Source organism: Bemisia tabaci, chromosome 7 (genome assembly GCF_918797505.1).
Source record: "Bemisia tabaci chromosome 7, PGI_BMITA_v3".
NCBI lineage: Eukaryota > Metazoa > Arthropoda > Insecta > Hemiptera > Aleyrodidae > Bemisia > Bemisia tabaci.
Window position 1 is genome coordinate 38,638,741 of NC_092799.1, and position 25,340 is coordinate 38,664,080.

The following is a 25,340-nucleotide window of genomic DNA, read 5'->3' on the forward strand; positions in this document are numbered from 1 at the left end:
AATTTGTATGACAGAATCACTTTACAATAAATTACAGATGCAAAATGACAAATAATCTCCATACGTTGTCTTCGAGGAAAGAGGGGCTTTACAGCGCGAGGCAACTTTTTCAAGAGAGTGATTATTTTTTCAAGTTGGGTAAAAAAATTGGTACATCGAGTTTATAATGAAAAAAATTCCTCAATATACAAGATAAAATGTTAAACACGATTGTTTTTTACTGATTGAGGGGCGTAAAATTTGAGGCCTGAACACAACCGATAAAACTACGTTTGTTATTTTTTTGGACTGACAACCTCAAATCGTCATTACTCTATACTTCGGTTTGAAATGCGTGGGAGTTTTTGGCACGAAAATGACTCTCATTTAGGTAAAGGTACCGATACCTCAATTTTTATGGCTTCGGCACTAAATTCGTGTCTCCTTGTGATGGTTACATGCCTCAACAAAACCTACAAGCAGAAAAGACTGACGCGCATTATAAGACTAAATAAGCTACTCACCAAAGGGTTTTCACAGTTTTTCTGTTTTATTTTTTGAATGTTCGAGGAGTATTAGTGTCGACTATCTGAATCTGAATGCATACCTGGAACAGATAAAAAAATATGAACAAATTAGTTTAATTGTATTGGTACAGTACAGCAGAAACACATTGACCCATAGGAGCGAGGATATCATGGAGGAAGAATAGCTGGAGAGATATCTGCTTTTGTGAGAGAAAATAAATTAGGTAAGAAAGTGCGCCAAAGGTGTCAAACACCATAAAAGCTGACGCTTGAACACCTCTAATCCGAAAATTTACAGTTCTGCAGTTTTGTAACGAGCTCCTATTTACACGTTTAACTCAAACGCAGCCTCCAGCGTGCAAGGACTAAAATTTCTGCATTTCATCTCGAACTTCCACCCAACGTTGTCACTTCGAAAAAAAATATCAAGCACGATTGAAATCTGAGTGTCAACTGGATTGTAACTTGCAAAAAGGAGCCAGGAGCATTGCAATGTTGAAAAGATGGTGCAACTTCTTTTGTCTTGGAGGAAAACCTGATTATCCATTGACAGTTTTTATCTTACTCGCTAAAAACTGTAAATTTAAGACAAAAATTACCATTTTCATATTTTTCCATGATTTCAGTATTTTTATTGCAAAGGATGAGAATGCACAATCTTAGCATCATTGCAATGCTTCTGGTTCCTCTTTGCAAAATGCAATCCAACTAATGTCAACTAATCAACTGATAAGCCCCTACATACACGAGAATCATATTTAAAAAGCAAATCATCTGAGAAGTTCTTGAAAGTTGGATTCACTACATTAATTTGGTCGCAGAACCAGTTCTGCCCAGGCATTGCAACTTTCAAAAGTCCAATCCTTTTTTCAAAGACAGATACTTCGAACAATGCTCTTGAAATGACAGGATTTCTATGGTACTATATTCCAAACCAAAATTTTCTGCTGGCCGCCATTCTGTAATCGCAGTTTGACAGGGAAAAGAGAATACAATCCGCGCGTGATATGACAAAAATTCACACACATATCCAACAATAATTGTGATTCGTTTGTTGATAAAAATTACAGGTGAAAGGAAATGATTCACCTTTGCCAATATTCCCTGCTTGTTAGGAACATTCAATCGGAGGTGGGCTACGCAACGACTTTGCAGTGAGCGTTTTAACCGTCAAAGGAGGCTTTCAAGTCTATTCTGCAAGGAGGAGATCTAGGAGTAACGTCAAGTTTGGCAACTATTCGTGCCTTGCGGTAAACCTTTTTGCCTACCCTGTAATTTGAAGGAGTTTTCTCAGGTCATGCGTTCCTCACACCTCTAGAATCAGATCAATGTTAGATCAATCATACTTCACGCCCATCACTAATACGCACTTACATCCGTCCAGGATGGCAACATCGACCTGGTTTGATGCAAACACTGATGATAGACCCGCGGTTTCAACAATGATTTGTCGATCATAAAAAAAAAACAGGGAACTAATCTGAACTTAAATGTTCCATAGACTCCCATCGAAATGGCATGCGGCGAACTGCTTGGTCAATATTGCCGGCATATTTCCAGCTTGTGCAACCGAGTAATGTCCAAAGTCTGAGGTTGCTAGATTACCTCACGGGCCCCACAAATTTTCCCAAAAACCGAATGGGAAACCGGAAATCTGGCATCTCCGCGACGTTAATAAACACCCGGAGAGCATCTCTCGAAACCTTTACGATCCGTCGGCGTTTCATCCTCAATTTTTATTTTCCTTACTTTTCTCTTCCCAGACTTAATACCGCGTTGCTCCGCGCGCGATTTGCATAGCTAATGGCCGGCCGAGGGCCCTCGCCTGTATCGGGGGGCCCCCGGCTTTTCCATCCGTGGTGTGGAGAAAAAGCGCCGAAGGTCCATTAAAGTTCTCGAATTTCAATTTCAGGACTTGCTGCACGTTTATGGCCGACAATTACACCTCGACGCTCGCACCGCGGTTCGGAATGGTCAACTTTACAGGGAACTCCGCGCCACGCTGCCCCCTGCAAGGAACACTGAGCCGTTATCAGCGGCACCTCTTGAAGGAATAAAACGAACTGCGGAAAAAGAAACTTTGGGATTGAATTGCGGGGAGAAACGGCGTTTCAAGTAAGATGGATACTGCCCCGGGAGGATGCCGACTGATCGCGTTTTTGCTGACTACTGGATACCTTAATTACTGCGTTTTTTACTGGAATTTAATGAGCCGTAGATTTTTTTGCGGAGCCTGCATTTACTCGAATGATTTAGTTACGTAACTTTTGTGTTCATAGGTTGGAATGCTAAGAGCGACGCTATGAAAAATAGCATTACAATGTCTTCGCTTCAGGCTTCAGGGGTCGCGTAGGAATTTGTAAATATTAATTTCCGTTGGCTACGCACTGGACGCAGAAAGAGGTTTACGGTTAGTTATGAGGTAGCCGGTGCTTTAAAGCTAGAAAATTTTCAGTTTTCCGAACAAGTGTGAGATGTAACATGCCAAGGTTGCACAGTTGACTCAAAAAATTTAACTCATGACAGGAATAACTATATGCAATTTCCGATCAAAATTTGATGATTATTGCGAGTAAAAGTGGAAAAGTTGGTGAAATTTTCATTTAACAACATCCACCAGTTTCTTCGTAAAAGTACAATTTGCAAATGGAAACTTAACGATCTAGTTGGTTTCCAGGTTTATAATAAAATTTAATTTTTTATTTTTACTGGTATTTTCCTGATTTTCTCTGATATTTTAGACGAGATTTCCTGGTTTTTCGCGAAAAGAATTGGCATACGTTTGTTATAAGAATCAACATATTTGATGAATTGAGTCAAATACTTCAAAAGTACATGCAGCCCTCCGAATTTTCTGATCCATGGCCCATTTTCTTGATATTTGTCTGATTTGTATTCCCGATAAGATTGAGTTTCCTGTTATTTTCCGGTTTTCGCTGATGGAAGACGCCCTGCGTTTTTCTACCTTAAAAACGACGAATGCAATCATTATTCAGGGCCGGATTAAGGGGGTGGCCACATGGGCCGCGGCTCATGGCGGCAAATCTAGGGCGCGAGAAACCAAACACACAATTTGGCCTGGGACGGCGCGACTTAGGGAGAAATGATGACGAGGACTTGAGATGAAAAGGAGAAACCCTCGGCGCGGCAATCTGCATGTAACCCATATTAACGCCTACGAGACTGCACGAATACTTCACGCATTGCATCAAACACAGTGTAGTTATTATGGTCAGGGTGAAACGGATAGCGCCTACAAGACTGCGTGAATACTTCACGCATTGCGCCAAACTCGGTGCGGTCGGCGCGGCGGCGGAAGTTAAAATCATTAGACCAAATTTTGTGTTTGTTCTTTCATCATTTTTTTCGTTCATTTCTTATGAATGGAAGGCCTTGTCCATTAGAGATAGGTTTACGAAACTTGACTTTCGCGCAAAGTTCCGTGACCTTTTGCTAGTAGTGTTGACAGGGCTTTCCCAAAAAATGTGTTCAACACGAGTAAACGCGTCTTAAGCACCCCTCCCCCGCTGGCTGGCACGTTCACTTGGTGGTTTTTACTGATGTTTCAAAACGAATGAGAAGGGGGCGGCAAAATATAGGCGGCCCATGGGCAGCAAGTAGGAAAATCCAGCCCTGAAACCATTACCATTCTTATTTTCCGTGTAGGTCAACGTTCACGCTCGACCTTAAGACATATTTTTTCCAGGATTGCTTCTCACTAGAAAACAAACAGAGTCGCGAGACGGCAATACTGCATCGGCTATCCTAGACGGAGACGCTGATTATGAAATACCTGGCGCGTCGAGCGCGGAAAAACGCGATTGCCGCGGAATTCTGGCTCTCAACGTGACACTCGTGGAAGCCGCAGCCGGCTCCTTGCCTCGCGGAAGTCGCAATCAACGCTGCGCTATTCCGAAAACGCACTCCTCACATCCCATCGTCTCCCTCGTCCTTATTCCTTCCTGTTGCATCCCTAAACCTCACTTCAATCACCCGCCATTTTCTCTCTGTTTTCGCAGACGGACAGGTGGGATTTATCGCTGGAACAGAGCTTGCAAATGAGATGTAACGGAAAACGAGTCACGAGGTTCGACAAAAAAACAATGCATCTTGACGCATCCTGGATTCCGGTTTCCCATTGTGGAATTTCCTGAATTTAGAAAGTTTCCTCAGTGAGACGGTACGAGGGAAAATGGATGACAAATTTAACTGCGACAGAATGAATAGGTATGGACGGAGCGTCTGAGGCATTGATCCCGGCAGTGGGCGTATTGCTGAATCAATAATATTTTTTCGTGAGCGCTAAAATAAGCGCGAAAAATGGCAAAAATCTAGGAGTCTCTTGTGGAGAGGGTCGTAAGTGATTTATAAGAATAGAAAATGGTGGGTAATCTAAAAAATGTACTTACAGCTGGTATACGAAAGTTTCAAATGCTTGATGAAATGCATTCTCTCTTAAGAGAGAGACGGGAAAGGAGGGGAGAGATGAGAGAGAGAGAAAAGTTCGTTGTTAAGAAAGGGAGAGATGAGAGAGAGAGAAAAGATAGTTGTTGAGTTTACACTTCATATTCCTGTCCAAATTCTGACGAGACGTTTATTGAGCAACTTTTTCGCAATAGCCCAGTCAAGTCGCAGTAAACATCGTAAAATTCCAAAACACAGCTCAATTACAGTCTCCCATGTTGCAAGATTTTACGAAAAGTATATGATTTCCCTCTTTCTTTCATTGACGATTCTCTTTCTTCCTCCCCTCTTATCCTCTTCCTCCAGCTTTGGCTCTGCTGAAACATTCACATTTTTTTCCAAAGACAGGAGGAATGAAAATAGAGGAAATGAATGGGGCATATGGTAGCTTTCGTAAACGTGTTTCATTACGGTGCTTATTCTTCGAATGAGCTTGAGCTATGAACATGAAATGAAGATCTGCGTCTAGAAGGCTCAAGTTTGCCTATCACTGTTAAAATTTACTTTTATAATGCCCATCCATACAAGGGCTCTCGATATCTTGTATGCTCTTTGGCGTCATGTAGTGAGTGGCATTAACACACTTGAATGCATTTCAGCCATCATTGCAAACGTCGATGACTTCGAAGTTTCAAGGACCTTATGACCATCGATCCGTTAGGTCTACGATCGACAAGTATGTAAACCCAGTACCGCAACATCACAAGCACCATTGCCAGACTGCGTAAAAAATAAGCAGTTTTCCCGCATTAAGTGTTCTAAGTCTGAAACTTAGTGACATGGTAACAATACAGAGGAAATTAAGCGAGCTGCATTTTCGCCTGGGCCCATATTAATGGTAAGTGCAGTCTCATCCTGATGAATGATGCAAGTCACTACAACATCGCATAAATTGCACACTGCACCTGTTGGGTGGTCCCTGGCTGACGACGGCGGTGCTGAAGCAAAAGGCACGCAACTCCAATGAGAATACTCACGACCATACACGGTTCTTGCGCAGGTGGGCAGCCGTTTACGCTGTTTGAAAAGAATGCAGACAAGGCTTGAAGTAAGGGACGGTCTCATCGCTGGTTACCCGGGGGACTGTATTCGTGCCTTATTTCGTTATTTCCCAGAGGAAGGAACATGACTACATTATAAGGTTGCAATATTGATTCAAGCAATTCAAATTTTTACAAAAATATGACTTTGCAATTTCTCTCAAGAATTTCGCTGACTTTTCCCGTGTAACCCAAAAGATAATCCAATACATTTTTGGTTAGGAATGACCCAAAATTTCTTAGTAAAAGTTACGTACAATTTTGGATTGGAAATTTCTCAGCGTTTCGTAGTGTAGTTACTCTGTTTTGTCTAGAAAACGACGATTTCTACCTGAAAACTGGCCTGAGCTACACGGAGAAAAAAACCTCGTGCGTGGGACCCGAAGTTTAGGTCATATCTCTCTGAAGTTTTCAGATTGAGCATCTGAACACTTTAGGTCTAGCTGTCGAGGTTCGGATCGCACATCTGAAACTTCAGTTCTTACATACATCTGAAGTACTTCAGATGTGAGAACCGAAGTTTTTTGGATGTGAGAACCGAAGTTCTACGGATGTGAAAACCGAAGTACTTCAGATGTAAGAACTGAAGTTTCAGATGTGTGATCCAAACCTCAGCAGCTGGGCTTTCGGATGCTCGATCCGAAAACTTCAGAAATCCATATTACCTAAACTTCGGATCCCACGCACGAATTTTTTTTCTCTGTGTATCAGGCTGCTTCAAGGTTTCAATGATCGGCCCACTGTCCAAAAAAGTACATAAATTAATCCCTTCGGAATGTGTTTCAAATTAAGAAAGATCACTCAAGCTCCCACCAAAAAAATTGGCATCGCTGTCCTCTAGGCCAGGAGCTCGCTTTTAATTAAAGCAAAGGACGGCCGCAACTTAAGTCTCATTGAATAATTGTGGGTTTTCAAGGGCAAGGCGCGCCGAACTTGATTTGTGGGCTTTGGCGCAGGTGGTCCGGAAACCCGGTCCCTCCGTGCTCGGATGTTCGCGAAAAAAAGAGAGAAAGAAGAAAAAAGAGAGAAAGAAGAAAGAAGGAAGCGTGCGAGGAATAATGCTGCCGGCCGCACGCGGACTCATAAAAGATAAATAAATTTATATTGAAAAAAGCGAGGGGGAAACCGGGGGCCGGCTTCAAAATTGATATGTAACATAACCTCTTGCTACCGTTTTTTTTCCTAGGGTTCCGATCAATCAAACGAACTTGGAGCCATTGTGTTTGCGGCGGCCCTGACAACCGGATCCGTCACTCCGCTTTCCTCGATGCAGTTATCGTCGCTCCTCTGACGTGAGGGCGTACGTCTATATTAACATGAGCCCTGGAATACATAAGGTTATACGGAGATCAGGGCTCACGTGAAGATTGAGATACGCGTTTACGCCGGGAGAGCGACGTTAGGTAATCTCCTTTTTTGAGACTCTCGTTTTCTCCGTAAACAACGAGGCACGAGCAAGGAGCTCGATGCGCACGCGCTTTTCCTTTCGAGGACAGACTGCCGTGCTAAGGAAAAACGCCGTAAGAACCTTCAGGCGTTGCCAAATTTCCTTCGATAAAACACGAATTTCCTGGTGATCTTATGAATATTTTCCTTCCGATTTTTCAGATAATTTTGTTTGCAATTTCACCTAAAGTTCCTGAAAATTTCAAGGAAATATACTCATACATTTTCTAAAAAAGAAACATTTTATTGAAGGAAATTTGGCAACTCTCGAATGTTCTTACGGAGTTCTTCCTTAGCACGGCAGAAAACACAATCCATACAAAAGGTCTCCTGACAGAAGGGCGTAACTGCAATTTTCAATAAACACTGTTGTCCGTACAAGTTCATGCTTTTTCAGGCTCATCTTAATGAGTGGATACGTTTTTTTCTGTCAGTCGGGCGACGAATCCATGTTAGGATTAAGTTGACCGCTGCCAATTTTTTTTAAAAATGAGGAATGGCCGGGGAAAAACTTGGTTTTAAAGGAGGAAAAATAGTGAGGGATGAACCTTGTAACATGCTCTTTAGTGCTGAGGAAAAGGGCCGTATAAACGTTCAGCCGTTGCCGAGTTCCTTTGAAAAATAGTGAATTTTTGGGAAAAGTTGAACAAATTTTCCTTCCCATTTTTCAGAAAATTTTGTTTATGATTTGGTTTGCATTTTGCAATGTGGAACTATAAAATCTGGTTCAGTTTAGAAACGATATAAGTACCATTAGTTTTCCAATGCCCATGAGTGAATCATGTACGGACTAGAAATTGTAAAATTTCTTCTTCTTCTCCCAGGGATCCAACCTTTAAAAAATGAAAATAAAATAAAGGAGAGAAATATTCTTCCTCTTGAGCAGCGTCGCAAAATAGGGAGTGAGGATTGCCGGTATGAAAATTCCTTTCCACCAACATTCTTGAGCGTCCAAAGTTCGGACTTGAAATGCATGCGTTCACGTCCGCATGGGGAATGAAATCTAAAGTGCAACGTGCCATGCGGCAAGTCACGCAAAAATTTACAATTTTCAAACAAGCGGAATAGTACTTGCAGTGTTGAGGAAAAAATTGAGATTCAGACGTCGTCACAGCGTGAAAAATAAATTGCATCGCGAAGAAAAATAATCTTGTCACAAGTTGATGTTCGTGCATTGACACTTGGTTCTTAAACGTGAGATGCATGAGGCACGCGTCGTTGCATTTTATGGAAAGAATAACTTCAGACTAGCGAGCAAAACAACGCTACCTCCATTAAGATACAAATGAAAAGGAAGAACTGCCGGCATTCAGTGTAAGTTCAACCCCAATGACTCATTTTTATTCCACTAGTTCAAGATGATTCAACAGTTGAAGTTCAACTGAAGTTTTGTTACATTAACAACACACACCCGGGCACAACTACACGTTACATCTAACGACCAAAGATCTATTCAGAACACGGTAACAGTAGCAAAAGCATTTACATGTGTAAATAAACTCAACAACTCATCCTTATTTGTTTTTCTCGAAAGTTTAGAGTACAAATTTACGAGGTTTTGTCTAAATTTAGCACATTTTTTCACGAATTTAAATGTGCTCGTTGCATTTTTGAATATGAAAAGTGCTTACGCTTTGCACAGACTAGGCTGAATGAAATATAGCGCCTTGATACAACTATTCGTGTTCCAGGGATGTGCGTATTGCATATTCAAAAATTGCAGGCGTTTCCACTTTGCAAAGACTAGACTGAATGGAACATAACGCCTTAATGCAACTATTCGTGTTCCACGGATGAGCGTGTTGTATATTCAAAGTTGAAGGCACTTTCACTTTTCTCTTTTCTTCAGAGATGCACGAGACTCGTCAGTCGTAGTACTCTTGGTTTCCCTGGCGGGGTTCTTCTTTCAAATTTCACACAGAGAAAACTAATATTTCCTTACCTCCACCGCCAAACAGCACCCATGCCGGGTCGGATTTTCGTTCCCTTTGAATCGATCGTCCGATTGATCGAGCGACGGGGTTTGATGATCAATTAAGCGAACTCCGAACTTGACCGGGCGGGCGGCGGTGGGGGGGGGGCGAAGGTCAAGTACCCCCGATTGGCCGCGGGGCCGGGTAAATTGGTGGTTAATCAAAAGCTCTCGGCGGGCTGGGAGCTTTGTTTGACACAGCTGGACGCTGCGCGGCTTCGGAGCGCCCCAACTGCATAATTAAAAGCCGGCTCGTCACAACATTTCCATTCCGATCGTCGATCGCTCCCATTGAGCATTCACAATTGAACGTTGAGCTTTGGGTTTTTCTCGGTCTTCTTCTGGAGCCCTCTCGCCATGTTGCCGTTTTGAGTTGTGATCAAAGCGTCATCGAATCGTACACGCAATGTCGTTCTGGCTCTGACAGTGTCGGTCTGACTCAAAAATTCTTAGGGAGCTAACACGGTTTCGGCTCTAGGGCGGGAGCGCGAGGCCCCCTATGAATAACAAAGTCCTCCTTCATGTGGGGTTTTCAAGTTTTGGGGGCTCCTGCAAGAAACCTGCCGGAGCTCTTCGAGCCACCTGATAGAATTCACTTCTAAACAACATTTTCACTGTATTTGGTTTTCTTTTAAATATTCTAACTCAAACTTAGGACAAGAAGTCCATCTCTGGAGATTCAAGTTTTGGAAAAAGGCAGTAAGAAGTTGTTCGAGCTCTCTTGAATGCTACTGACTGAAGTTGTCGAGTCGACACGTTACTCGTAAATTTTTCAGACTTTTCCGAAGGAATTTCATGGCTATTCCCGGTGTTCAAGACCATCGGGAACCCTGCATACAAGAATTAACCAACAAATGTATGAAAAAACAAAAACAGCCGGAAAAAGATTCAAATATTTCAAGTTTTTTTTTTCTTTTGGTCTTTTTTTTACAAAAACTTCGACCCGATCCCCCCTCTCCCCCCCCCCCCCCCCCGGATGAAAAAATTCTTTCACATTCAGTCTCTGTTGCATGACCCGTAAGAGCCACATAATTACCAGTTTCTGGTACACTGTGGCAACGAGGGCCGGTGCGCTCGCGGCTCGAAATAAACCCATCAACAGGGGTCCGTCAGCAGGGATTGTCATTTCGAGCAGACCATTGTAAATCGGTCCGGGCCGCCCAGATTGGGCGTCCGAATTCCTCCGATCCAATTCGAGGGAAATTAAATTGATTCGCCCAGCGCCCAGACTGGACCAGCTTTCGGGCGCAACTTCGATCGTCTTCAATTCGAGCCTCGTGGACTAATTGCTCAGGAATTCAATCTCCTCTCAGAGTGTTGTGAATTGGACGTATCACTGCCAAACGGAACTATATGCATTAAAACATGAGCCCTGAGGCCCCTAAGAATACATGCATAACATGGCTCACGTCATAATACACATAGTTCTGTTTGGCAGAAAAACGTCCAATTCACGCTTGCGTCTCGTCGTGTATGTGCAATACTAAAATACAATGTAAGAGGGTTAAGGGCCGTCCTTAAATAATATGGGCTCTTGAAGGGGGGTAGGGGAGGGGGCTACATCGAGGGCTTTTACGTCGGAAAGGGAGCATAGAAAAAATAAATTCTGCTCATAGGGCTCTTGCACTTTCATAATTTCCGCTATACGGCAGTTTCCTGAAAATCGACGAATTTTCAGCGCATTCGAATCTGCAGTTTAGCACACGATGACTGAGTGGTTTTCCAAATGAGCTACATTTTGCAATCAGCAACTACAGTTTCTGGCTCAGTTTGAAACAGCATATTATGAACCATTAGTTTCCCTGTGCACATGAGTGTTTTTACACATACGCCAGAAATTGGACCGCGTTAAACAGAAAGGAACCAAGCTACATCAGCTATTGCCAAATGTGATGGGGCAATTTAATTTTTTACCCAAGAATGGTTTTGCGGATTTTTCTGCGAATTTCAGCGAATTTCCTGCGTAGTACGAAGCAAATTCCTAAAAAATGTTAAAGGAATCCGCCCAAACGTTCTCTTGTAAAAAATTAAATTGCTCTATTAGATTTGGCAATAGCTGATGTGGCTTGGTTCCTTTCTGCTCAACGCAGTCCAATTGTAGTTCTGTGAAATCAAGTCCTAGTTGCCCTTGGCCTTTCCTAACGTGAGCGATCCTTCATTTTCAGTGAACCTAGAAGAAGCCTCCTAAAACTGTGCAAAGAAGCAGTTCCTTGCTATATTAAATAGCCGGTGGTCAGGGTATCCATGAGCCCCGCCCGTTTAATTACCACCGAACAGAAGCAGTGGCACAACATATCGCCGTCGGATTCTGCCGACTGAACGATCAGTCACCGATGAGCGCCCGGTTTCATATTTGTTTTGACTGATGACCGCGCGCGGATACCCACACCGGGAGAGATTGCCAACCGGATTAAACTTTTGCCGGCTCAATTTTTTTTTCCTTTTTCCGTTTCATTTTATTTCCCCGCTCCACGGGAGTCCGCGTTCGACACCTCGTCAAATTCCACCCATGCAAACGCGCGATTCATCGTCTTTATTCGCGCGAGTAACCCGACGCCGCCCGCGCTCCGGTCGTTAAAGCCACGCTTCCACAGGCGGTTTACGACGCGAGGTTGCCCGCGCCGCCGAGTGTAATGATTTTAAACCTTAAGCCCCTTTATACTGAGAGTCACGACAACACCCCTCTATGGAATCACAAATGGGGATAAAGATTACAGAAATTGAACGTTTTTTGTAATCTTTGATGGGCCCATCCTCAAATTCCTTTCTCCGTTCCGTCTCTCATACAGTTTGTTCCTTGCCAAACCCGTAAATCCCTGGTCCATTCCAGATTATAATCTTTGCAATCGGTGAAAATGTAATTTTTATTCCCGTTTGTGACACTATGAAGGCCTAAAATACGGGAACCAATCAGGAATGGATTCAAATTGTATGGACACTCGGTATGAAAGGACTCTATTTAAACCCTTTGCCGCAGAAAGGACGATTCACATCGCCAACGTCTGTAGCAATAGGCAGCTTTAAAATGAATTGAACTCGGAAGAAAACAGATAGCGAGATAAAACGTAAATTAAGTTACTGGTTTCACTTTAGTTGTTTACGCCTTGCGGCACACGTCAGCGGTTTTTTCGCAAAAAAGCTGTTCAGCCAAACCTAAAATAAGGCTAAGAATATGCGAACACAAAACATTGTCTTCAATTAGTCAAATTCAAAAATTAAATTTCGCGTTCGCATACTTTCAGCTTTATTTCAGAGTCGATGAATGATATTTTATGGACGTAGATAATTAAACCAAACGTTGGGTGCAGAAAGGACACTTCTCGGTTATTATGGTGTTGTAGAAACTCGCCACTACTGATTTGTATTTTGGAGAGAAAACTATTGCGTGAATAGTGAATTTACTTGACTTTTTGTTTTCCGGCCATTGTAGAATCATTTTAAGTTTCAACGAGTTGCATCAAATTGCCTTTATCATAATGGATGAAACTTCAGCGGAGATACCGAGATATTACAGGGTGCCGTTTCTGCACCAGCGCTTTAAAATGTACCTCTAGGCATTATGAATCTGTGTTCTTGTTCTTAACTTAAAAGGAAACCAGTATTTGAGCGAAGAATGTTCGATATTTCGATGTTTACATACTCTTGCTACAGAATAACCTCGAGTAGAGTCCCTTTATACTGAGAGTCAAGACAACACCCCCACATGGAGTCACAAACGGGAATAAAGATTACACAAATTGAACCTTTTTCGTAATCTTTGATCTGCCCATTCTCAAATTCCTTTCTCCGTTCCTTCTCTCATTCCGTTTGTTCCTAGCTGAACCCGTAATTCCCTGGTCCATTCCAGATTATAATCTTTGCAATCGGTGAAAATGTTATCTTTATTCCCGTTTGTGACACTGCGAAGGCCTAAAATACGGGAACCAATCAGAAATGGATTCACATTGTCTTCACTCTTAGTATAAAGGGACTCTAATCTCGAGTACCCCCATGGATCATTACAACCATGGCGCGGTGCGGATTTCGCGTCGCGCATGGCTTGTGGGACCGTGGCTTGAAGGAATTCCTCCGACTTGCGCCAGTCGTTCGTCATCTCGCGTGAAAATTAAATTCGAGCCGGCGGAATTTTTATTGCCCCACCTGAGCTTACGCTTACATTTTAAGGATACTCGCTCGCTGTTTTCGTTCGCGCCTCCAGTTGACAATCCGTGTTTTGGGTTGGACGTCTTCAATGCTAACGTCGCGTTATTTGACGCTGTCCTGTTTATTATTTTCGCGAGTTTCTAATTTTTTACAACGCCAATTGGGATTGCCGGTTGAGATGAGGTCATTTGCGTTTGATCCCTCCGTTAACGACACGGTTGGGTTTATTTAACGCCCGCGCACTTAAAGGAAGGTGTTTCCAGTAGTCCAGAATCTCCATAGTTGCAAATTACATAAAATCAACTTCTAATACGTTTCCCTGATAATTCCCATCTTTGCCGACAAAATTTCTGACTGTTTCTGCTGAAATTTTCAAATGCACTTTTCCCTGAATTTTCCAACAGTTCCAATACATTAAATATGCCAATATTTTCTGCATTTCCTATGGTTACCCCTAGCTTTACCTTGTAAGAGATCTTTGAATAAAAGAGCCAAACTTTCTTAAAATTTGTCTGTTCTACTCAGCAAAAACCTTGAACAAAACTGATTTTTACTAAATATTTGAACATTTTGCACCATAGGACTCCATCACGGAAACTTTCAGAATTTTCTCTTTTGCATTTTCTTGACTATGTTCAGTTTTTTCAGACTCTCTGACACTTGCAATTCTGATTTTGTCCTAAGCGAAATCATGGACACACAACGGGACCCAACCACCAGTACGGAAGAGCTCCCCCAAATTTTCTCAGGGACCCCTGCAGGGCAACAGTGTATACTCTTTCTAAAGTTTCCTCTCTCAATGAACCGTGCAAAAACCTTGCAAAGAGGGGGACAACATTAGATACACTCGGGCGGCCCTAATACGGGTAGACGTGGACACCAGGAACACGTTACAGATTAGAATTACAATCGCACTATCTGGAACTACCACTCTACCTCATCTCAGGCGACGACTCTAATGTTTATTCATTCTTGTCCTTCTCTCATTATCTCAACATTTCTCAACATGTGTTTTTTATCGCCGTCCAACACTCGGTGTAAACATTTCTCCCTGTTGCCTGGTCTTCTATCGATCGTTTAATGTTACAGCTTTCAGCGCGAAAAATTTGCTTTTGGTCCGTTGTGTAAAAAAATTGGAGGGACAAGAATACACTTGTCCTTCAAGGGTGCCATTTTTCAGTACTGAAAAAACTTCAGCCGCGGAAGCCGTATTTGTGGGCTATATAGACATACCGTCCGCGTTCCGGGTTCAGAGGCCGAAAGTTCCGGGCGTGGCACCCGGAGCAATCGAAGCTACGCCTCCAGCACCCGGAACATTCGGTCTCTGAACCCGGAACGGACGGTATGCCTTTATAGCCTGCGACTTTTTTGTCAGTTTGTCATTAACTCTTATTATGCTGACAAACATTGAATCACCATTCGAGGAGCGAAAAATGTCATTTCTTCAGAGTTTTTTTTCGAACCCTCGACTTATATGTTATTATTCGAGCTGTAAAAATGAAGGAACCTGTAAAAATGAATACGATGATAATATCTTAACTTGGATTTTCCGCTTCCTTCGTACACGGCAGACTAGAAATGTATCGCAAAAGTAAAATTATGATGTGCGCTTATTGCTTATCGTCAGACGGTATCTTCTTTCGCCGGTCAACGATTAAGGATAGAAATCTACCATGAAATAGATTCTGAGCTCCACTTCTGGCACCTTTTTTTCAATTTTCCCCATCACTTTGAAAAACGTCTATGAAGGATAACGCCTAATAACTTATTTCTCCCGTTCAAAAGCCGAAGATCTACGACGACTTGAACATCTGCATCCTCATTGAAAACGAAGGAATCGGCAAAGCAAAGCTTGCAGAAACGACATAAATTGCTGTCCCTGATTCGAAAGATAATAAGATTGCGGACTCTAATGTGGCAGTGTAAAACCGGTCATTATCCCGATAATTATCACCCCGGCTCGGGTGACTATAAAAGGGAAACTGTCATCCCATCCGCCAGGGCGATATTTTTCCTCGATGAGTTGTTTTGACGTATTGAATACGGGTCAGAGTTGTGCACTCGGTTCGAGCCGAAGCGATGCGCTCGCAGCACACAATGTAGCAGGCGAGCTGGAATTGGACGCATTTCTGCCAAACGGAACTATGAGCATTAAGATGTGAGCCAGGAGACCCATAAGGATATGTGCATTACACGGCTCACGTCATAATGCACATAGTTCCGTTTGATAGAAATACGTCCAATTCTCTGACATCCAGAGGAAAGCTTGCCGGCGGTCGTCATGCACAGTGGCGAGGCATTAATGATCGATTATCGATATTTTTCCGATTTGAAGATGTGGTAAAGAATCGATTATTCAGTTGTTCGAGCGAACGCCCTGTCTATCGATCCTTTTCCACAGGTTTAAATGGCAGATCAATCGACATATCGCGAAGCACGAGACGCCACTGGTCATGAAAACGGCTTCCTCGAGTTATGGCTAAGCCACGGACAGTACTCTTTTAAGGACCATGTACTGTTATATTCCCTAGTATCCGATGACTTGAGGCCAGGAAATTGGCGGGTTATTGGCTAGTCCTAAAATGCCGTCAAATTGATGAAAATCACTCCCAAAAATTGACTTTGAAAGGAAACGAGAGGTGGGGGCTACTACACCACCCTGCTCCTGAATATGAACCACAACTTGTCATCAGAACAGAAGCAAGTCATTTTGGAGACCTCGTATGCTATCATGTGAATAGTATGAAACCACTAATGATTGAAAATCATCACTTAGATTCGTCTCATGATGACTGATAACCAAAGTATGGAGCGATTGGTTTAGTAAACCTAGAATAATTTGCAAACGTTGCAAACATGAATTATAAGCTCAAAAAGTTGTGCATCAATCATCATAAGGCGAAAATTAGCGTTGATTGTCGAAATTAATTTTTGCCTTGCCCCATCACATTGCTATAAGATTGTTAGTGCGCAGAATCTTTGTCTCTCTGCGATGCACACCATTCTTTCCGATTCCCATCTCAAACGGAAGTTCTCGAACTCGGCATACCTCCCAGAAACCCACTTCCTCGCTCGCAAATAAAGGGCGCAACTCATGTCCGCGCGAATCCCAGAGAAAACGGAGACATATGCAAATAGAGGTCCTCTTAATTTGTACCTACGTCTTTTGGCCGAGGTAGCGACGATGCATGAGGCTAGCCCACAATCTCTGCCAATCAGTCATGTTTCCGCGAAGACACGAATTAGATTCGCGACACTACACAGCTTTAAAGAGTCTGTGCACTATGCAGCGTTGACAAATTTCCTAACTCACGTCGAGAACCAACATTTACTCTCGGCGATTGGGTGGTTTAGCCAGGTGGCATCGCTGGCGGGAAGGTGGGTCGGTGCACACCTTGGCACACGTTGACGACACTTCCTGCATCTGATGGCTAGTCGTGGCCTATCGATAACCTAATGCGCGGATCAAAAGAGGTCACGGGAGGGTGGCGAGAGGTGATCAACTGGTTGCAGATCCTGACCGGTGGCGTGGCGTGCTTTGCGATATATCGATTGATCTGCCTTTTAAACCTATGAAAAAGGATCGATAAACAAGGTGTTCGCAACAAACACCTCCATAATCGATTCTTCACCATAACTTCAAATGGGAAAAAGTCGATAATCGATCATTCACGCCTCGCCACTGATCCTAACACAGGGGCCAGGCCCGTGATAAGAGTCATTCGGCGAGCATTGTCTTAGAGCTTTTAAATGCGGGCTGTTGCCAAGTAGCGAAGGGTGGATCTGAGGTGATGGAAACCAGTGCTGCCACGCTAAGGAAGAGGGCCGTATGAACATTCGAGGGTTGCCAATTTTCTCCGGATTAAGAATGTATTTCTGAAGAATGTTGTGCACATGCTTCCTTAAAATTTTCAGAAAATTTCGTTCAAAATTTTCTAAAAGTTTTGGAAAAAAATATTCACAATTTTTCCTAATAAATGTGGTTCCTATCAAATGAAATATGGCAACGTCTGATGGCTCATACGGCGTTCTTCCTTAGTATGGCAGGACAAATCAGTGCTCTTGAACCTCGGTTACTTTAGTCCTTTCATGGAAAAGATGACTTTCGACTCATCCGGCAGCAGCGCATCTATACATAACGATCCAGAACCGCCAAGTTTCATTAACCGATGATCCGCTTTTACCGTTCTGGTTGTCTCATTATATGCAAATATTTATTTATCGTCGATTAATGGCGTTAGGAGCAAGGGACCTTATCGAATTTGACGCTTTGCCCGGGACAGATGCCCCACGAGCTTCAGCTGTATCGGCCCCGTAGCCATGCCCTTGGCCTCACGACGACGACCCGGCGCTGTGTACAGCCATGTTACCAAAGGCGTTACTTGAAAGTTGGCAACTTTCGTTTCCCTCCACTCAAATGTAAGTAAAACAATCGATTCTTCGACCGCAAATTGATATTTTTAATGGATTTTTTGAAAGCTGGCAATAATGATTTTCCTCCATTCAAATGTTTGTGGAACCTAAATCTTAAACCTGTGTTGAACCTAAAATCGATATTTTTAAAATATTTTGAGTACTTTCACGCGAGGAAAAAAAATAAGATGCATATAAAGGCATTTTATAATTTTTATGGTTTTTTATGACGTTCTTTAAAAAAAAAGGGGGGGGGGGAAGAAGAAACAACGGTCGCTTTGCCACGAGGAGTAGAGAAAAAAATGGAGACTAGAATCAAAGAAGACCAAAAAAATTGAATTTGAAAATAAAGATGCCTGGATCCCTGAAAACAGTGCCATCGAGTTCGGAATCCAACGTTTCATCGCTGGTTATTACGGCAATCCGAGAGGGTAGAAGCCATGATCACATGCCAATAACAATCACACATCGGAGATATTCCCATCAATGTCGCAGTCGAATGGGATACGAATAACGGCACCAAATCACAGCGCATTAGCGAGCGTGAAATATTGGCGGAAAGAAAGCTCTTAAGCCGCGTGACCAATGAGCAAGTGACCCACTGCGCTCCACCCCACCCAATCAAAACGAGCTTTGCGAAGCGCGCAGAAATTGGTGTCATTCATCCCTTTGCCGCCCCGATCAATGGGGATTAAGTTGGGGCAGTCCTCGGTCCCTGTTGCACGCTTCGGAAGGGTCGGATTATCGTCGCTCCTCCGACATCGGGGCGTAAAAGAATTACTACGTGAGCCCTGTTTTACACATAAATCCATGCTGTCTGGGGCTCATGTGAGAACTGAGATACGCCCTTACGAAAGAGGGGCGTCGTTATGCCGATCGCAGAATCCCTTCCCTCCTGGGTGTCATAGCGGCATGACTCAATTTCCGCAGTCTCGAGGGTGCATTAAGCGCTATATTGCGCTATGAGGAAAAACAGCATATGGATGTTCGAACGTTGTCAAAATACCGATAAAATCCGCATTTTTATTGGGAAACATGGGTGCTTTTTTCTTTGAGATTTAAAAATTAATAAAATAAAATGATTATATTAATATACAATTTAAATTTAGATTAATAATTAGGCAAGCAACTAGTTTCCAACTGTTTAACAAAAACATGGTTTAAAGAAGAAACATTTTAGATAAGTTCTGCTCAGTGACAAAGTTGAATAGCTGCAGTAAATTAACTGTACTAAGGTAGCATAATAAATTGCTTTATAATTAAAAGCCTGAATGAAGGAAAGAATGAGAAACAAACTTTTTGTTTGCAACATGATTTAGAGTATTCGAGGATTTCAATTGACGAAAGTTCGACGGATTCGAGCCTTAGGACTCCTACTACAAGGCCAAATGAAATAAGAAAAACGAAAGGAGGAAAAGAAAATGTAGGAAGAGTAAAAACAGGGAGGAGTAAATGAAGAGATAGAGGAAAATGAAACAGAAAGGGAGGAGAGAAAAGGAGAAAAGGGAAGAATAATAGGAAGAAGGGGCGAAAGAAAGGACGAGGAAAAACGAGAAGAAAAAGAAAGAGGCAAGAGAAGAAAGAGACGAAGCAGAAGAAGCTGAAGAGAAGAAAGGGCAAGAATACTCTCTTCTACTTCGTCTGTTTGCTTTTCTAATTTTCCCTTTCTCCTTCTTCATGTCTCAATCTTCTCCTTTTCTTGATCTTGTCTTCCGATTTAATGGACGAAGACTCAAGTCCAAACTATGCCAGACTAGGATTGAAAATTACCGCTTGAAGAGGGAAATTCGGCAACATCCAAAAGTTCATACGGCGTTTTTCAACAGCGCGGCAGATTAAGTGCAACCCATTTCCATTCCGACACGGTTGCACTGGCGCAAGGGACAAGGTCGGAGGATTTGGTGATCCTGCTTGTCTGGAGCGTTGCAAAATTTCGTTAAAACTGGACTATGCCTCCATGCTAAGGAAGAACGCCGTATGAACATTCGAGAGTTGCCAAATTTCCTCCGATAACATTTTTATTTATGAGGAGACTTGTGAGTATTTTTCCTTGAAATTTTCAGACACTCCAGATCAAATCACAAACAAACTTATCTAAGAGATTGGAAGAAAGATGTTCACAAATTTTCCTGAAAATTAGTGATTTTTCGAGGGAAATTTGGCAACGGCTGAAGGTTCATACGGCGTTTTTCCTAAGCACGGCAGTATGGGGCGCGGGCTTTGGAGTTGGAAATTGCGGCCATGCAAGTTGGCAGTGCCACGTCTGGGCCTCGGGAGCGGAACAGGAAATGAAACTGGCTTCACGCGTTTGGTTTTGATGCAATCTGCGCTTTATCTTGATTGACGTGAGTCGCGTTTAATTTGACGCGGGGCTCGAGGGACGAGTGGATGAGATCCCACTCTGACGAACGACGGGTGGCGAGGGTGGTAATAATAAGGGAAGGACTAAGTTCGAACTTATAGTTTCGGGAAGCTGGTAGAAAATCTGGACCCATAGTAATGGAGCACTAAAGAGGATGGAATTGATCATATTTGCAATAAGGAACCTCTATTTCTGGCTCATTTTAGAAACAACGTATGAATCATCAGTTTCCCTATGCAGAAATGTGCTTTTATAAAAGAGCCAGAGATTGTGGTTCCTTATTGCAATATGTAATCCAAATTGAGGGACGCAATACATGTTTTTCCGGCAAAATTACATGTAGGATACAGTGAACACGATACAAATTTTGAAAGTCACATCATAAATCGTCGTTTCCAGGACGAAGGAACCTAACCTCATTCTAAGATTGTAAAATAAGCTCAAACAATTCAATTTTGTACGAGAGTATAACTTGTGAAATTTGTGTTCGAAATTTGTCTGTTATCGCATCAGATCAGGAGAAAAATCAGGGGAATTTTCAAAAAAAGTGCCCAAGATTCTCCTGGTACAAATGTAAATTGTGCCGGGAGATTTGCGCACATGTGAATTAAGTTACGTTTTTCGTGAAGGAAACGACGAAATAAGGAATCGATTCCAAGTTCTCTCTCAAAAATTGCGATTCACTTTGATTTTTTCAATCCTCAGAAATCTTACAGATCAATCTGTGTTAGTTAGTGGCTATATAGGCATGTGCCATTTCCTCGATGACTTCGCTGCCTTTAAATTTTAGAATTATGACTCAGGTCCGATTTGCAGCAAGCGGTCCAGTGGCTTGAAGAGGGGAGGGGGAGGGGGGGAGACTAATTATATTTTTGGTTCATCTCCTTTATATACGATTTTAAGCAAACTTGACAACAAACCAGCTATATCACAAGGAGTGCAGCGATAAATATATGATACTTGAACGAAAATGAATCACAGAATTGCTGCCCGGAGAGGCTCAGTCGAAGACAGCTATATGAGGTGTAAAACTTAACCACTCCGGGCCTAAATTCAAACCGCAGGAAAGGGGATGGCCTACTTGAATTATGAAATACGGCCGCGTTTAGTCCTCGGTTCCAGCTCGAAATATTTTTGAACACAATTTTCGAGACACTTCACACTTCACGCTGGGCCGGACGCATTGCGACGCAATTAGACACAACGCTGCGTCAGAATCAATTTCGAAAGTCGGGAGGGAAAAAATTATTTTTAGAGCTGCCCCGTCCGTCGTGGCGAACTTAAACCTGTATGGGTAAAAGATTGATTCAATTTTCAACTCATACTCATTCCTCGGGGTCCTGCAGGGACAGTGAATGTGTGAAAGTTCACAAAAACAGGAATTTAAGTACCGGGAAACCCATTTTTTTTTTTTTTTTTTTTTTTTTTAGAAAAAAAAATATTCAATTTCAGCATTCCTCTGATTCCTCAGAGACTTTTTCCAGAGGGGATATTGAGTACTAACAGCGTAACTCCCAGACCACGTACTTCGATTTGTGACGTTGCAGACTTCCAGATGTGCTTCATTTTCTAACAGGAGGGCTAATTCACGTCGATTCTTAAAAATTTTCTTAATTTTTCTTCTCTGTGCGAGAACAAATAAATTCTGAGCGAAGATTTCTAATCACCGTTAACAAGATATGTGATTCACCTCAATATGTACGATCCGTGAAAACAAGAAACTTAGGCTCAGAAAACTCGGAAAATCTCTTTTCCTTCTTTTTTTGGTCGTGACTGTCGTGAGGGAAAATTACACGCAGAGGAAAAAAGTCAGGAATAAAGTTTTGATTTTTCAGGACTAGAAGTTTTTGAAGCTTTCACGTTACCTTGTCCTCAATTCCTAACCTTACGCAAACTTTATACATATAGCAAAGCTTTCGGAACGATGACTTAAAAGAAGGACGACCTGCCATAAAATTGTTTCCGAATCTTATTTCGTAAACAGAAAGTTAGGGATACTGTCTTGCTTTATGTAAACATTGCTATCAAGTATGAAAAGCTAACTCAGAGAATCGTTTCTCTTGTCGCATTAATGCTTTCGGAGCCATAAAAATGTCCCGCGGCGAGTCTGCAGCTGCTTACTTTGTAATTCCACCAGTTGGGCTCACTGTCCTGCAGAATCACAGGACGCGTTTGTCTCAGGACGCAAAACAATATTTCTTCATTATTTTCCCCGCCATTCAATTTCACAATAAACTTCATGGATACTTAGCCAGTTGAACCATAAAAATTTAATTACAACTGGAAGTCGCATTCCAGACAGCGCGGTTGTGGTATAATGGTGACGCGTATGGAATAAGTAAGTCATTCTGCACAGTGCGGTGCAAGTTTAAAGAGTCCTCGTCTGTAAAACTTTTTGCGTGCATCTCAAGCACAGAAAATGAAATTAGTGTTTTTTGCAAGGGTTTAAGCATGACTTCTTTTCCTGAACGTAGTTTACGAATTCCCTAAATTGCGTGGAGTCCAACATCGACTTAATTTTTTATTAATTCTTCTCTCCCTGTTCCCTTTTTATATTTCCTTCACAGTGATGGTTTTCTCGTGCTTGAACCTGTTAATTCATCGTGAACCTTAAGTGAGCATTTGGTTTCAAGAAGAATATAGGTAGGGCCTAGCCAATCATCAACATCAACATTTTTAAACAATGTATATTTAAATCAATGAAGGATAACCGCAAAAGTGAGAAAATGTGTTTCACCTAGTTTTATCCGATTGGTATGACTGTTGAATAAGTTATTACACTCATATTTCCATCAAATTGTCCCTGCGGTTTACGGTTATTTTATTATCGCCCTGTATCAAAGTACCAAAGTTGGCACATGTGAAAACTTAGGTGAAATCTTTGATCGCATGAACTGAACAAGATCAGCCACTAGGAAAACGAGTGCACTGACCACTTAGAAAAACACCTATATTTATTAGGAAATCAGTGGCAGAAATGTCATTCCGTGACTTTTTTCCTTAAGAACTCCATCCAATCGGGCTTAAAATATCACTTAGCTTCAACCAAACGATCTATCATGCGGATTATCCTGGACCATCGACCATCGTTTTTTGATCTGTTGACGCAATTTCTCTTGTCGCCTTTGGTGTAAAAATTGCTAAAACAACTCCTTTTTTACAAGTGCACCCAGTGTTAAACAAGTTGCTGTTTTCTTTACGCTATTCGACGAAGAAAAGAACAGTAAGATGATCTTGTTCTTATCGGTAAATCAGCTCTGACCGGTAACACGGTGTTTGTAAGCACAGGGAATTTAGGATCGGGGAAATATAACAAGAAGCCGGGAAGTGGGTGTGCCCGGAGAACAGGGAACTCAGCGTCAGAAGCCGAAACGGAGCGAAGCCTTGTAATTAAAGCTTGACCTAAAGCACGGAGCCAGTCGGAAATGCCACCCCGGGTGGGAGCTGAAAGCTCTAAGCTCCAGGCCTAACCGTTTTCGCTTCGATTTATCGACCTAATGGATCAATCCAGCTTCCGCGGGTTCCACTTCACGGATGCCAACTTTGGAAGAAAAAAAGGGTTTAACTCTGGATGTTAGAGGTAAATCCTCACTGAGAGGTTCAGAAGATGCTTCTTGGTTCTGAGGACTTAAGTTCTTAGTCGAGCAAATCAACCTTTTCTATAGACAGAAATGGGTTCTCAGTTTGGGGAAAAAGAATTTGTTCATCGTTCCGGAATCCTTTGCTCACTATATGAACAATGTTCCATGCCTACCGAAGTTTATCGGTTATCAGTGAGCTGAAACTTTAATTCGTATAGCTGGACCTCTGTATATCAATCAAACCAAAAATCGGTTGCCTTAACCAAAGAACTCAGTTTGCCAGACTGAGGGTTCAATCCATTGAATTTAAAAGCACTAACCGAACTTATAGGGCGTATAACCAAAGTTTTATTTCTTTGCAAGAAAAATTGATAAAGTTTCTGAGTTCCCCCAAAAAAAGTTTGTACATTTTTCCACAAGGATTAGTTCCGGTTTCTCATCCTATCATCAATCCCCCTTAAGAAAGAACGTAACTATATTTCATACTTTCAATTTTCCCTCGTAAATTGCATTTTTATAAGGAGAATCTTGGGCTTTTCTGATTAAAATTTCACAGATTTTCCTTCCAATTTCGTAAAAAAAATCCTAAAAATCCTAAAAATTATAGACAAAAACTGCACAGGTACTTCCTTTTGAAAAATTGAATTGGTCAAGTCAATTTTGCGATCTTGGAATTGAGTTACATTTTTTCGTCTGGGAAACGACGCTATGAGACACACTGAAAATTTAACACTGAAAAAAGAAACTCCGGCCGTGAAAGTCGTTCTTGTGGGCTATACAGACATACCGTCTGCGTTCCGTGCTCAGAGGCCGAAAGTTCTGGGCTTGACACCTGGAGCGGTTGAAGCTACGGCTCCAACACCCGGAACTTTCGGCTTCTGAGCCCGGAACGGACGGTATGTCTACATGGCCCATAACTTTTTTTCAGCGCATCAAATAAAGATACACCCTACAATCTGCGACTATGCATGTGAGCTCCTGCGCCTATTTGAGTCGAGTTCGCTCTGATCTAGAGGCGATTCAGCAGTAGTTCTCTTCGCCTCAGTGCATCTGACCGATTTATCGGAACTGAAACGGCTTGCGGAGTTTCGAACCGATGACCATCGTAGTGAGAGCGTAATTAAAATACGACTGATGTTTAAAATTCACGCCCTTTCCTTGTCGCGCGTCGGGGCCTGGCACGGAAACTATCATTTTTTCTCGCTGCTTGTTTGTTCTCGTTATGAATGATTCACGGCCTCGATATATTTGTGCGGTTTTAATTTTCCGATCCGCTCGCCGAACAATTTGCGGCGAAAAGATATTCGCGTCATCGACCGAGTAAGCATCCAGCCATGACCCGCATGTTTCGGATGTAAAAGCTAATTTTCCTGAACCCAGAGTTGCTAAGTCTCTACGAATGATTCGATTCTG

General features: G+C 42.3%; 1 protein-coding gene across 4 annotated transcripts in view; it reads right to left on the reverse strand.

Annotated features, from left to right (window-relative positions):
• LOC109044113 (protein amalgam) overlaps positions 1-25,340 on the reverse strand; it is a 381,462-nt gene that overhangs the window by 57,799 nt on the left and 298,323 nt on the right. For 3 of the 4 annotated variants that reach the window (XM_072302681.1, XM_072302679.1, XM_072302678.1), the window contains exon 2: positions 504-586. The exons of the other annotated variant lie outside the window; for it this stretch is intronic. The gene's annotated coding sequence lies outside the window, so the exon portion shown is untranslated. The remainder of the gene's footprint in view (positions 1-503; positions 587-25,340) is intronic. 4 annotated transcript variants of the gene reach the window in all.